Source organism: Spermophilus citellus (assembly GCF_964194105.1).
Source record: "Spermophilus citellus genome assembly, chromosome: 13".
Taxonomy (NCBI): domain Eukaryota; kingdom Metazoa; phylum Chordata; class Mammalia; order Rodentia; family Sciuridae; genus Spermophilus; species Spermophilus citellus.
Genome location: NC_138193.1, coordinates 111755209 through 111770360, shown reverse-complemented (window position 1 = coordinate 111770360; position 15152 = coordinate 111755209).

The window sequence follows — 15152 nt, the reverse complement described above, 5'->3', positions numbered from 1 at the left end:
TCCGAGGTCACTAAGACAGCCCTCTGTTTTCTCCTAAGGACTTTATAGTGTCAGCTCTTATTGGGATCCATTTTGAGCTCTTCTTTTTGCTTGGTTTGAGGAAAGTATCCAAATTTATTCTTTTGTGTATAGATATCCATTCCTCCCAATACAATTTGTTGAAGAGACCATTCTTTCCCCATTGAATGGTGTTGGCACCCTTGTCAAAAATCCATTGCTCATAGAAGGGGGGTTTGTTTCTTGAGTCCTAACTCTGTTCCCTGATTGAACATCTATCCTCACGGCAGTACCACGCTGCCTTGATTGTTGTATCTTTGTAGGAAGTTTTGGAAGCCTCCAGCTTTTCTCTTCTTTTTCAAGATCGGCTTGGCTATTCTGGGTCTTGTGCATTTCCATAAAAATTTTAGAATAAGCCTGTCAATTTCTGCACAAAAGGCAGCTGAGATTTTGGAAAGGATTGGACTGCATCTGTAGATCAGCTTTAGGATGTTTGCCATATTAACAGCACTGAATCTTCTGACCCAGAGATAGGATTTACCTTCCATTTATGAAATCTTCAATTTCTTTCATGGATGTTTTATAGAGGTAGAGCACACAGTTTATGCTTTCTTTGTTAACTTTGCACTTACATGTTCTGCTTTACTGATGTTATGATAAATGGTATTGTTTTAATTTCATTTTCAGAATGTCCATTACTGAAGTGCAACTGGGATTGAAACTTTAATCTTGTATCCTTCCACAATGCTGAATGAATCATTCACATTCATAGATATTTACAAATTCATGAGGATTTTCTATTTAGAAGGTCATCTCATCTGAGAACAGAAATTGATTTGCTTCTTCCTTTCTGATCTGTCTGGATATTTGGTTGTTTTTCTTCCTTGCCTAGAACCTTCAGTACAATAGAAAACATAGTGAGAGAGGGGCATGGGCACCCTTGCCTCACTCTTAGAAGCAGAGGAAAGCCTTGGCCTTACATGATCATGTACAGTATTAGCTATGTTTTTATTTATTTATTTTTTTAGCCATCCTTTATCATGCTGAGGATGTTTCCTTCTATTTGCAGTTGGCTAACAGTTTTATCATGGTACTGCATTTTGTAAAATGATTTTCTTCCTCTATTAAAGTGATCATATGACTTTCACCCTTTAGTAACATGGTACCTTATACTAATTGACTTTTTTTTATGTTCAGCCAACTTTGCATTCCTAGGAGAAGCCCTGCACTGCAGTGTGTGATGTGATTGCACATACTTCTGGATTCAATTTGGTAATGTTTTATTGAGCATTTTTGCATTTACATTCAAATTTCTTTTCTTACGATGTCTTGTCTGCTCTTAGTACCAGGCAAGACCGGCCTTGCAGAATGAGTTGAGTGTCCTCTCTTTGTCTATGTTTGGAAGAGTTCAAGAAGGAATAGTAATAAATTGTCTAATTGTAGAATTCTTCAGTGCAGTTCCCCAGGCCTGAGCTTCCCTTGTGGAAAGTTTTTACTATATATATATATATTTTTTAATCTTACTAATCCAGTTTCTCTTTGTTTCCCATCTGTCCCAAGGTTCTGTTTCCTCTTGAGTCTGCCTGGGTGGTTTGTGTCGTGCTAGGAATCTGTCCACTTCGTGTGAGCCATCTAACTTGCTACTGAGACTTGCTCATTGTATTCTCACAATCCATTGCCATCATGAAGGGCAGTAGTAAGCTCCCTTCTTCTGTTCCTAATTAAGCCATTTAAGTCTTTTCTACTTTTTGGTTAGTGTAAGCTTTGTCAATCTCAATGAACTCTTAAAGTAATTGACTTTTGCTTTCATTAATTTTCTCTATTGCTTTCCTGTTTGCTAAATTACCTTGAATCCAGTTTTATTTCATTTCTTCTATTTGCATCAGGTTTAGCTTGTTCTTTTCCTCCACTTTCTTGTTTTGTTTTTGTGGTGCTGGGGGACTGAACCCAGGGTCTTGTGCGTGCAAGGCAAACACACTAAGAACTGAGCTATATCCCCAGACCCCCACTTTCTTAATGTGAAAAATTAGGTTGAATCTTCAACTTTGTTTTTACAAAACATGGAGTAATCTGGTCTTCACCCAGGGACAAATGGGCCAGACTCCATTCCCTTTGGTTTCCTTTACAGAAAACAGCATTAGCAGTGCTGGCTTCCTTGTCCTCTGTCCTTCACAAACCTTTGAAAGATTACTTTCTGGTACGCTTCAGGTGTAGTAAGATGCTTGGAGATTTCTTTTTTATTCTCTAAGTTAGAAAATACCAGGCCAGGAACAGTGGCGCATGCCTGTAATCCCTGTGGTCTGGGGAGGCTGAGGCAGGAGGATCAAGAGTTCGAAGCCAGCCTCAGCAAAGGCGAGGTACTAACCAACTCGGTGAGACCCTGTTTTCAAATAAAATAAAAAACAGGGCTGGGGATGGGGCTCAGTGGTCGAGGGCCCCTGAGTTCAATCCCCAGTACCAAAAAAAAAAAAAAATGTAGGGGGCAGGGATGTGGCTCAGTGGTTGAGGGCCCCTGGGTTCTTTCCCCTTTACCAAAACAACAAAAATCAAAACCAACCAACCAATAATACCAAGATTAAAGTGAGCTGCCTTGGCGCCTTGGAGGGAACGCCTGCTGTATCGTCCATGAGTGGGGTCAGCCAGGATGCAATGACACATGGCCTGGCCAGGTTGGGAGCCAGCTCACGCGCTCTCTGTGACTTCATGGGCAGGTGATTAGGTACAGATGGCTCACCCGCCATGGTCAGTCCTTCTGTGGCTGCTGGGGTTCCCTTCCTTTGTCAACCTGGGAGGTCCGTCAACCTTCACTGCCTCAGTTCCTTCACGTCACCACCTTGAGAAAGACGCTTGGCTTCTCAGAGATCCCAACAGCATCCCTCTAAGAAAACGTCTTAGCACTTTCTTGGGCCTACCGGGTGGATGCAAATGTGACACTCCATTGTCAGATGACTGTTTCTCTGCCCGGCTCTGCCACTCCTGCCCTGTGCTGTAACGGAGGCCACACCTGAGCTTCTTATAGTTCTTGTCACCAGATTGATGTTGCTTGGGACGTCTTTGCCTGCCTCACTTAGATGCACCTTTTCAGTGTGGCTCAACGGTGGCTGCCTGGGAAGCTTCCTTTGAGGTCCCCAGGCTGGTTTAGTAGACACCCTCTCCTCTCCTAAGGTCATTTGCTAGTTTTTCCTTTTCAAATTGCCCATTAAAGCCCTGTACCCTACTTTCCTAGCAAACTTGAAACTTGTTTTAAAGAGGGAAATTTCCAAATGTTCTTAGTGACCCCTCCCTTGGAAGAGAGTTGTTGCCCAATAAACATCAGTCCTTATTAAATTCATAATGAATTAATACTGATATGGCAGAGATGGATTCTCTTCCTAATGATCATCACTGTATTTGTACGGTGTTGACATTCTTACTCATTTAACATCTGCGTTTAGTAGTAACTGCTCTCATCCAGTTAAGGTCCAAAGGCCTTAGGATTCATGTAATTCATTCCCCCAGCTCTGGGCAGATTGGTTCCCAAACCATGCGGGGTTGAACCCCTTTATAAGTCAGATGGCATTAAAAGAAAAGACCAAGTCCTGCACCCTGGAGCCCCTCCACCTTATTTGACTCATGGGAGGTAACTAAATTCCTGCAAAACAGGCCCCGTCTGGGGTCCAGCAGCTCCTCTGATACCTCCTTGCTGCATGCCTGCATTCCCATCTCTGCACAGCTGCTGCCTGGTTCCCTCAGTACGTACCCAGTTTTAGTCTCTGCCTGACACAGGGAGGGGGATAAGTATAAAAATAATCATTCTCATAATATTCACCTGTTTAAAACATTAAAAACATGGCAGTAAGTTCAATGAATATTCATTAGGTCCCAACTAAGTCTCTGACACAAGAACAAGAAAATTGAGAAGATATCCTGATACAGGAGCACATAGTGGGGCATCTACAACCAACAAGTAAACACTCTATACTCCAAAAAGTTAGAAGAAAGGCCTTGGAATGATTTCACAGTGAGAAATGATAAATGTTTGAGGAGGTAGTTATGTTTATTCTAATTTAAACATTATTCAATGTATATAAATATCCAAATACCACATGGTACCACATAAGTATGTGCCATTTTTATATACTAGTTATTAAAAGAAAGACTTTTTTAAAAGAAAATACATCAAAACACACAAACACACATACACAAAATCAGTGAGGTACAGTGCCTGCATGAAGACGGACGATGTGGACCCAAACCTGCAGAAACAGCCACAGCATGAGTGAGGAGAACTCTGAGGTTTCCCAAGGCAGAGAATCCCCAGCACGCAGCCTGGGGTGCCCAGGTTGGTTCCATATCTTGTGTGTGGGAATCATCTCGATGTTGTTAAAATTGGTATTTCTAGGCCTGGGAATAAAACCCGTTAGAGGCATAACACAGAAACCTGCATTTTAACCAGCACCTATCAGATGCAAAATTTTGCTCTTTAAGTGACTCAGGAGATTTCAGAGATATTTCTTGAAGATGTCAGAATTCACGGTGGTGAAGATTTCAAAATAAGAAACCTGAAGGACATCGCAGGCAGAAGGAACAGAAAGGCAATCGCTCCCAGGACACCCTGGGAGGTGCCCAGGAAGTGTCCGCTCCCTCTGGGGCAGAGAACTTCTGAGGAGGGCCTGGGGACCTCAACTGGAGCTCGAACTTGTGCCTTCTGCCCTACAGCCTGCCAAAGGGGGAATCCACACTTCTGTTAATTTTTGTTAAGCCTTTATCTTACGAGGGTATTTAATTTCTTCTTCACTTAGTTTTCCAGCATAAATAAAAACAAGGAGTTTTATTTATTGTTTTTTTTTTTTTTTTTTTTTTGTATGTTTTTTAATCCTGGCTCCCCACACTGGCCTGTGATCTAGTGCTAAGTCACCTGTCACCTGTGGGTCTGTCTAAGCACCAGCAGAATGGGCATAATGACTAGCGGTCGATTGTTGCTGGGACTCAGTGGGAAGGCAGAGAGCAGCTGGGTACATACCAGGCCCACAGTAAAGGAGCACTATTAGTAAACCATTGTTGGAATTCTAGGACGCTGGAAGAGAGTGTGCTTTGGCTTGACTTCTCCTTGGATCTAGTGAATCGTCTTCTGTTTTTAGTCCTCACATTCAACTGTCTACCTGGCATAATTTTGGTCTCACTGAATTTCAACTTTGAAGCTCTTTTAAAGCATGTCAGTCCGGGACAGCACTGAGTCCTTGTGTTAGAATGGCCTGGTGCCAAGGCAAATGTTTAGGCTTGGCTGAGGGCTTGGCAAGTTGCTTGCAGTGAGTGTTCTATGCTTTAAAGAAATGCAAACCCGGGAGCTTTTTTGGGGAACGGAGGGGATGGCTTCCCAGCAGCCCATAATGGCCATACAGGTGCGTTGCCTCCCGGTGACTCGGGTGAGCGACGGACCTACTGAGTCTGCAGCCGTCCCTGGGAGAGCCTGGGGCAAGTGCAGCTCTGAGTGTGTGCAGCCCTGTTTGACTTGGCCGCTGTTCCTGCAAATCTGGCGGTGGGTATAGCCCCAAGGAAAACAGCCTTGACATTGACTCTGGTCACTGCACCACACTGGGCCACCTGTGGGTTTCACAATCCACCTTCCTTGGCCACAGTGTCCTAGCCGGTTAGTTCATGTTCCCAGAAAAGAAAGATCCCATTGCTCTCCTGCTCCAGCGCTCTGTGTCTGCCCGGGGTCGACGCCTAGAGGCACTCACCTGTGTACACCTCTGAGTGCAGGCACCAGGCCAGCTGCACCACCAGAGCCTTTGTTAATTCTGGTCTCTCTCCTATTTTCAAGTGCTGATAAACACACAAGTTCCATTGCAACGGGGAAGAAACTGACGTTCAGTAAGCACCTGCCTCTTGCCAGGTGCTTTCATACACACTACCTTGTTTAATCCTCAAAGCAGCTCCATCAGTGATGAGTTAATATCTTTATTTATTTGATAAAGAAGGTGAGGAATCACAGGCTTGAACAACCTGCAGATGGGCATCAGAGGAGCCAAGATTTGGACCCAGCCTTTGGACGCCCAGTTATGATCTTTGTGTCCACTCTGCCTTACTATGTTCTAGAAAGGCAGCATGGTGCTGCGGCAGGACACCCCCACATATACACACACCAATCCCAGCCCAAGTCCTGACCTTGGTTGCCAGAACTAAACCTTCTGCATAGACAGTTCTGATCTATAAATGAGGGTTAGACGCACTGCTTCTCGGGGATCTTCCAGTTTTAACCCATATCTTAGGCACACATACCAATGCTACAGATGAAATGTGACATAGGGTATTCTCTGCTTCCATGAGCCACTCCCTGGCACAGAAAGCCCCATGGGTATCCAGAGGATGGGCAGAACAGTGGTCCTGGGGGAATCTATTGTGGGTTCCACAGTAGGGGGAGACCCTAAGATATGAGTAAGGCTTTCCCACCCCAAGACAAGCAGGGCCGTTTGTGTGGGGGGGGGGCATCAGCACAGAAGCTCCCAAAGATGGCAGTGGCAATCTTCACAGGGCTGAGCAAGTGCCAGGTGCTGGGCCTGCTCCTTCTATACACTGAGCACCTCCACTTCCTAACATCACTAAAGGAAAAAGAAGGTTATTTCCCCATTTTGCACATAGGTGAGGAAACAGCTCAGGAAGGTCACACACACAACTAATGGAAGAGTGGGGCTGGGCCTCAGTGGTTAAGCACTTATCTCGAGTGTGTGAGGCACTGGGTTCGATCCTCAGCACCACATAAAATAAACAAACAAAATAAAGGTGTTTGTTCATCTACAACTAAAAAAAAAAAAAAAAAAGAAAAGAAAAAAAATAGAAGAGTGGCTTGGATGCGACCCTGTGCGCTCCCTGAGTGCACAGTCCATGTGGCACTTGGACAGGTGACCACACCAGAGCTGCTCGTCAGGTATCTTGCTCTGTATTTTGTAAAAGATTCAGAGAATGGCTCCGGAGCGGCCAGGATGTGCCGGCCAAGTCTCCGGCGCTGCTCCACCTGCTCCCAGCAGCCCCTCATGGAGGAAGAACCAGAGGAAGCTGTGGCTGAGGAACCGGGCGGGGGGGGTGAGAATGGATCAGTTAGTATCACAAGTGTCTCCTTCTTCTTTGGGAGGGAAGCTCAATTAAATAATGGAAACACAGATGTGAAAAATAACCCCTGGGGCTGGGGCCGTAGCTCAGTGGCTTGCCTAGCATGTGTGAGTCACTGGATTCGATTCTTAGCACCACAAGAAATAAACAAATAAAATAAAGGCATTCTGTCCATCTAAAATAAACAAAAATAACCCCTGGGATGGGAGCAGGTATAACTATGTGCTTTAGTTGTGTTTCTTCAGATCCCTGCCTCAGCTGGTCCTTGAGGAGCTGAGTGCAGGAGGCACACCTTTCATTTCTGCCCTCCAGACCCTAGTGAAGGTCCCTGCACCAAGAAAATGGTCCCGGTTTCCTGCAGCACTGTGAACAGGGGCCTTGACTCGCAAGGTTAAAGGATAAAATACAAAACAGAAAAGCACACTCCATTCTTCAGGTCTGGATTCTCATGTCAGAGTGCGTCAGAGTGGAACTCAGGTGCATTTGTCCAAAGGTAGGACCACCAAGGAAACCACAGAGCTGAAGGACTCATGTGGCTGGCTGTTGTGAAATGTTTTAAGGAGCCAGAAAAAGTGGATCAATCACTTTCTGAGCATACATTCAAACAGCATCTTGGAACGGATGCAATTTATGGAATCATCTTACTATTAGAACCAAAATGATTCAACTCCCAATCTCAGCTGGTGTTTTAAGGTTACCACTTCCAAGAGGAAGGTGCTTGGGAGGGGGAGAGGAGCAAGGGGTCTGTTGCAAACGAGGACTCGAGGCCCTGTGCTCTCTCCCCAGGTGCGGCAGGCATGGTGCACGTCTGGTGTTTAAAGCTCTTTTTGCACAGGATTCTCAACTCGCACCCTCGTTTCATGTGATCACGTGTGTCTCTAACCTCTACTTACTTACCAAAATGCATGACCATCTGTTCAGAGAAGTGCAAGTTCACCCCATTTGAAAATGAGGCAATTGCCAAATTGTTTCAAGCTGGTAGAGAACAGTGACAAACAAATCTTCTGAGCTGTTTCTCGCCCCTTGATATAATATACCAGGGCAGAAATCCTTCACCTTCTTAAATCATCAAGGAAAGTTTTAAAAAATGAAAAATGCTAAGCCTCGGAGATGAAGCTGAGCCCTCACGCTGCTCACTGATATAAGAAAGCACAGTTTGCTTTTGGAAGTTGTTTGAACACAGGTGCACAGGAAGCCAGTGTCTCTTGTCGCCCTTTGGCAACATCCCAGATCCTGTGCCAGCAGGGACTGCAGGCACCCTGCCGATGAGGAAGCTTCTGGCACTTGTGAGCCACACACCTAGAAGAGTTGGGGGTAGCTGTCTCCTGGAAGCCCATGCTCAGTTGGGAAAGGTTAGCTTAAAGGCCCCCCATTCTCCCACAGATGTGGAAACCAGGAAATCAGAAAAAATGGTTTCTGTATGGATGTAGTTGGGTGTTTTTCCCCAGAAATATCCACCAGACTGTAAGTTAGGGCTTGGCAGGACCCACAAGTGGGTATGGAGGTGAGGTGGAGGTTCTGTCTCTGCACTGGAAGGAGTGTCACTGACTAAGTCAGAGGCCCCCACCTGCCATCCCTCAAGCCAGTGACAAGCAGGCTGCTTACCAACAGCCTGGATGACTTCTTCAAAAGCCAACTTCTTAGGTCCTGTTTCAAAGCTGGAAAAGCAGAATCCCTAAAGAGATATTTAAGGATCCAGGGTTCTAAACAAAACTCCCCCCAGATTTTTCTTAATGCACGTCATGGTTTAGTAAAACTTTGTTTAAATCTCTTAATTTATAAACAAAAAGAGTGAGACCCAGGGACATGGCAAAAGTTGCTCAAGGCCACCCATCTGGTGGGAGGCAGAGCCCCCTGCACCATCCAGAACTTTTTCTTGCAAAGCTGCACCCTGTGTTTCCAGGGCCTTTCAAAGGCCTGGAGAGGATACATACCCATCCCGTCCTGACTCAGGTTTCACTCTGAAACCCTTTTGTTTACAGAGGAGAAATCTCTTCTCTCTTGGCCTGCTGCCTCCTCTCCTACCACAAATGATTCTTTCTTTCAAACAAAGCTAAGCTTTTCTAAAGCTTGGAAAATCCACCCTAATCATAGTGTCGTCTCCCTCTTGTTAGTTCTCTGAAAAGCTTAAGCCATTTTCTTCTGGCTGGGCTGGGGAAAAGGCTGCCTGACACTCAAGCCATTGGGAAACAGTTGATAAAGTTGTTTTATGGGCATGATCTGTTCAATTTATTTGACTCATCTAAAAATGTGAAGAATGCTTATTATGTCCTAGCGAAAGGGTTGGCCAACTTTTACTGTAAAGGTCAGGGGGTGCATATTTTGTCGGCTACATGATCTCTGTCTGCCACTGGCAAGCAGCCACGGGCAGCAGCTTATAAACCAATCGACATGACAAAGTTCCAATAAAACTTTATATACAAAGTCAGCTTGTCTTTGGGGACATAGTCTAATCCACAACAGCACCGGGACTCTCCTTTTGCTCTTATGCACACACAGCCCGAGGATACTCGGAGCTCCCAGAACCTTCCATGCCCTTTCTTCTCACCCACTGTAACCCATGACCTGGCTCAGGGATGGCAGGGGGGACATGGAACAGAAGGTTGGCCAAAAGCCTTTGCCAGAGGAAGTCGGTATGTTTCCAGTTCTAATGATCTCAGCAATAGATAGCACAGGCAGGCTACCCACAGGGAAGGTCCCTAAACCTAGGGCACCAGGAATTTAGACACCTCATCCTCAGGACCAAAAGTGCTAATCTTGCCAAGTGAGGAAATGGGGGTCGTCTTCCTGCTCAGAGGATGCTCTTCAACTGTGAGGTCCAGGCGCCTGTTAAAAGTGCACCTCTTGCCTCTTCAAGAGGGTTGCTTGATACTTAACCACACTTTGAAATGCACATGCCCTGCCTCGTGGTTCCCGTCCTGGGAACTATCCAATCACTAGAGGCAAGGACTTCTAAAGAGCGAGGTCTAGATGAGAACCGGACACAGAGTAGGGAGCATCCCTCACTGTCCGTGCCAATCTGGAATACCACGGCCGACTTTGACATGGAGTTTGGGGAGTGAGAAGATTTTAGGAGAGAGATCACATGGAGGACCTTGAAGACTGTACCGGGGAGGAGCAGGATTCTTGATCAAGGTTAAGAACATTGTTGGAACCCAGGGAATTTTAAAAATAAGTAGGATGGGCATCATTATCCAAAGTACATGTGTGAAGACATGAGTTGGTGTGAACATACTTTGTATTCAAACAGAGATGTGAAAAATTGTGATCTATATGTGTAATAAGAATTGCGATGCATTCCGTTGTCATGCATTTAAAAAAATCAAAGCAATTAAAAATAAAATTAAAATATGTAGGATGTAGGTCAGAGGCAGAGGACTTAGGGCACAGGTATGTTCCCGAGTCTGACCAGATTCCCAACACTGGAAAAGCATAAAAGCATAACGGCAGGTGGCCCCAGGCATGTGGGGGGCCCATTGGGTGCAGCCAAGCTCCTCTTCTCCAGAGGTACCCAGCTCTGCCCCTCAGGCCTTTAACTGATGGGATCAGACAGATCCTCAAGGGTGACCTCACTTCTTAAGGTCCACTGATGGCAAGCCCCAATCACCTCTTAACAACACTCCCACAGCCTCACCTAGGTATATCTGGTCACTGCGGTTGCAGCCTGGACCTGCTGACACAGGAAACCGGCCATCACACTGACTTGTGTTACTTCCTTCATGCACAGCCATTGATAATGCTTTTATTGAAATCTTTGCATCAATGTGTCCAAGTAAGGATATTCTCTTTTGTTGGTTTTCTTTCTTTCTTTTCTTTTGTTTATTTCGACACATCTTCTGCTGGTTTCATTTTAAAGAAAGCAACAGAAAGTCCATGCTTGAAAATGCAATCCTCACCAAGTGAAAGAGTTCAAATTCCTGATCTGATCTTGGCAGTCCCATCAGAAGATACTGTAGAAACCACACAGCAGGTTAACACAACAGGTTAATTTAATATTAAGAAGTATAATTGCAACAAAAAAGCAGCTGATGTGAACTCTAAGGAAACTCCAGTCCTGAGGGAGGGTACCAAGAAAGGAAGACATTCAAAGGGTTCCACTTGCTGGAGAAGGTACAAGCTAGACCTCCGAGCAGCAGAGAAGCTCTCTGGCTTGGCCAGGCTGGAGCACAATAGAAAGGCAGCTCCGTCTTGTGGTTCAGTACATTTCACCTGCACACAGAGCTGCTGGCACAGTGGCATGGGTAGCACCTACCTGGTAACGTTTGATGCAGTTGATCGCCAGGGGATATTTGTGAACAATCACAAGAATAAAGGAGTCCCTGCAGACATCAGTCCCCTGATGGCTGTGCTGTGGCTGGAGAGGTGCTGATGAGAAGTCATGGCCCTGCTGGGCTCAGTGCTCTGTGAGAAATCAGCAACCTTTATATGGGGAGTTGAGCACATGGTCCCCCTGGCTCACAGTCTTCCCTCTGCGTGGGGATAGACAGACTAACAATGGAGTCCCTGACAGAGTAGTCGACCAGACCCAGTGGCCCAGCTCCAAGTCCAACTCTCCCTCTCTTCCTGCTGGCTCTCGACTCACTCACCTCCTAGCTTCTCCACCCCTGCCCACCACTAGCATTACAGTGTAACTCTCTCTCCAAATACTGTGGGGCTGACCCCCAAAATTGTAGGTATCATTATATTGAAAATTCTTCTGTTGAATTATATTGAAAATAAACTTCTGTTGTTCCCAAGCCATCCAGATTGTGGAATTTTGTTATAGCAGCTGGAACAACTGAGACAGGCCATGAGAGGAAATAAAAAGCAGAGATATTCTACTCTGAAGTGTGCCTGGGGATAGGAGACTTGAGGAACACGGCTGCCCAGGCCTCCCTGCTCCGGGGACACTGCTGAACTTGAGCCCACGGTGCACAGGGACACGGGGCCTCCTGGTAAGTTAGGGTGGAGGACACCAGTCGGGAGGCTGTGACTAAAACAGCGGCTCCAGCCTGCTGGCCCCTCGCCCCAGCCACCCGAGGCTCAGCTGATGTGATTTTGGAAGATGCTCGTGTTTTACAGTCCAAAACACTCCCCAAAAAAGACCCAAATTGACTTGGTGGCTTGTTTCTTTTTTCCAGGAGATTCCTCTTTAAAAGCTTACACATGTTCATTTTATTGTGTTACTTGCAAAAAAGGGAATTTGAACCTATGGAATTATTGTAGTTGTTCACGAGAAACCCCAAGTCAGAGAATTATTTCCCTACACATACTAAACTAATTTACTCAGGAAAGGTCCTGACTAGCGGCTTCCAAAGTTTCCCAGAGAAAAGATGATTTTTTTCCCACTTTAATTTCCCTCTCATTAGAATATTTGTGTTGTAAGCAAAATACATTATTTCCAAAACTGTATTAATCAAGCAAACCTAGTTTTGCTGTGGTGATTTCCATCTTTCAAAAAAGAACCATGAAGATGTGCCATCCCAGCTTCGCAACGTTACAAATGAGTTACTGTCTAGATGAAGCATCTGCCACAAGTCGTCCTTCAGTAAGCTCTAGCAACAGCAGCAGCAGCAGCAGCAGCAGAATGTTGCAGAATTTTAGAACCAAGGTGACCAATATGAGGAGGAATTCAGAGAGCACCCTGCTCAGCACCTTCACCTTCTCCAAACAAGAACCAGCCCTTCTGGAGAAACAGAGGTCACTATCCCATGGGCATAGGTTGGGCATAGGTCCAGAGCCACCTGGCTCAGTGTGCCGGAGCAGACAGGGGCAGGGATGGGAATCCACACAGCTGAGAGCTGAGGACCCTTCAGACACAGGATGCACCCAACAGCCAAGAAGGTGGGTCACTGTCCACAACTGTTCAGACTCAGGACAGCCTCTGCCTCTGGTGCTCCCTGGTGAAGCTGGACCGGAAGTTCCTCAGCCCCAGGCACCTGAGCAGCAGAGGCCCTGCCCCTCATGTGCTGTGCTGTGCTCAGATGTAAGTTCCTGTTTTGCTCTCTTCTCTCAGGACGCCCCCAAGCCCTCCAGAGCTCACTTTCCGGCCTTCTGGAGGTTGCTGAGACTGAGAGAAGGGGGCGAACAGGAACGGTGGAGTTCTATCGGCCAGATGTCAGTGGACAGAGGACACATTTTGGTGGCTTGGGCCAGAGGGAGGGATACAGTGGTCAATAGACTCCGAGGGAGAGGCCAGAGGCTAACAGCAGGTTAGAGGTGCACTGTGGAGAGGTGCAGAGGGGAACCTGGGTAGAGGACCACGTGACATCAAGTTCACTCCCCCAATCCACTGGCCCAGGGACTGCCAGACTGACAGGACAGAGGTCTCCAGTCCTTCTTTCCTGCAGGATGGCAGCAACAAGGACCAGGGGTCAAAGATGCTCAGAACCATGTCTCTGCCCCTGAGATCCCAGGGCTGGAGGGGCCCCACACACCTAGTCCAGAAGCTGGATCTGTGGAAAGTGCCAGTCAAGGTGTGGCCACTGCACCCGAGGCCCCTGGAGAGTCTCTGGATGCACAGCCAGTGCACAGGGGTAAGGTAGCACACTGTGGGAAATGTGCTGTGTGGAATCTGGGCCCGAGGGCCCTCACTGCCTGGGCACTGAGGCCCACCAACTGTGGATAGACTTGGAGCCCACCAGATAAACCCCCTTTTTTCTTCCTCTCAGAAATGTTATGAGGTTTAATTTTCCTCTGTGAACCTCCCTGAGAAGTTTCTCTTGCTGAGCGAATCTGACGGCCAAGGTCTTGGGAGGCTGGCCACTGTCCTGGAGGCCAGCCGTGGTCCTGGGAAGCCAGCCCCTGCAGGGCGGAGTGGGAGCATCTCCCGCCACTCAGGCCTTGTCTTCCAGCCATCACAGCCCTGGCTGAGACGGCGGTGGCTCAGCCTTCTTCAGGCTTCCAGCAGACCCAGTAAGGAAGGGCCTTGCTTCTTACGCAGCCTCTGGATCATGGCTAGAGGGAGATGAGATAGAGGCACCAACATCTCTTAATCCTGAGATGCTTTTACTCCATCCTGTGCTTCTGGTCATTTCTAGTTATAAAGGTCACAGATGGGTTATTTACGTATAGATTTCCCAAACTGTTCATGTATTTATCCAGCCAGCAATCACTGAGTGATTACAACATGTCAGCAATTATTCTCAGTCTAGACCAGTAAACAAAAGTGATTAAAATCACTGACCTCAAGTTTTTAGACTGTGATATTTCTTCATTGTGGAATCTATCATTTGGTCAAAAAAAGACAGTCCCCTTTTGGTCATTTTATGTTTGATGGAATGAATTCCATTTTGCTCGACAGTTAAGATCGTTGCTACTGGTTATATAATTCTTGCGTTTGCCATGATGGGATGCCCGCTCATTTAATTTCAAGTCTCCCTAATCACTTGGTTTTTGATGTGTCTTTTTATAACAGCATAGAGTTCAGTTCTGTTATTATCTTTTGTGATGCTGAAAATCCTTTCTCCTAATATATGAGATGCAATGAGCCAGTTACTGACCCAACAAACACAGGAACTCTGTTCTTGTATCAGTCAGGGTTCAACCAGAAAAAAAAAGAAACTGGTAGTAGGTATATATTAAAATATTTACTGCAAGGCACCGACACATACCACTCTGGGGGCTGGTGCCAGTGCCAACACCACAGGCAGACCCTCAGAAAAGGCAGGGCGCTGAAGGGGCCATAGCCCTGCGACCTCTGCTTCTGGGACCTCCTGGGATCTCAGCTCTGCTCCCGGGCCTTTTAGCTGACCAGATCAGACCCACAAATATCTTTGAGGACAATGTCAATACTTCAAATCCACCAGCCGGGGACTTCAATGACACCTACCAAACCCCTTCGCAGCGGCACGGGATGGGAGTGTGGTGGCTGAGCTGGGGACCGCAGCCTACGCAAGTGGACACAGAAAGCTGCCCGTGCCTCATGCTGTCTTTTCTGGTTTGCTGTTTAAAATGTCTGTGGTCCATTTTCATGGTTTTTATGTCTAACTGTTTGCTGTTTTTCTAGTGTTTAGAAGGCAGGCACTTTTTCAAAGCCCTCAGTGTTTGTTGGTGGTGCCTCAGTAGAGAAGTGTCGGTCAGTTTTC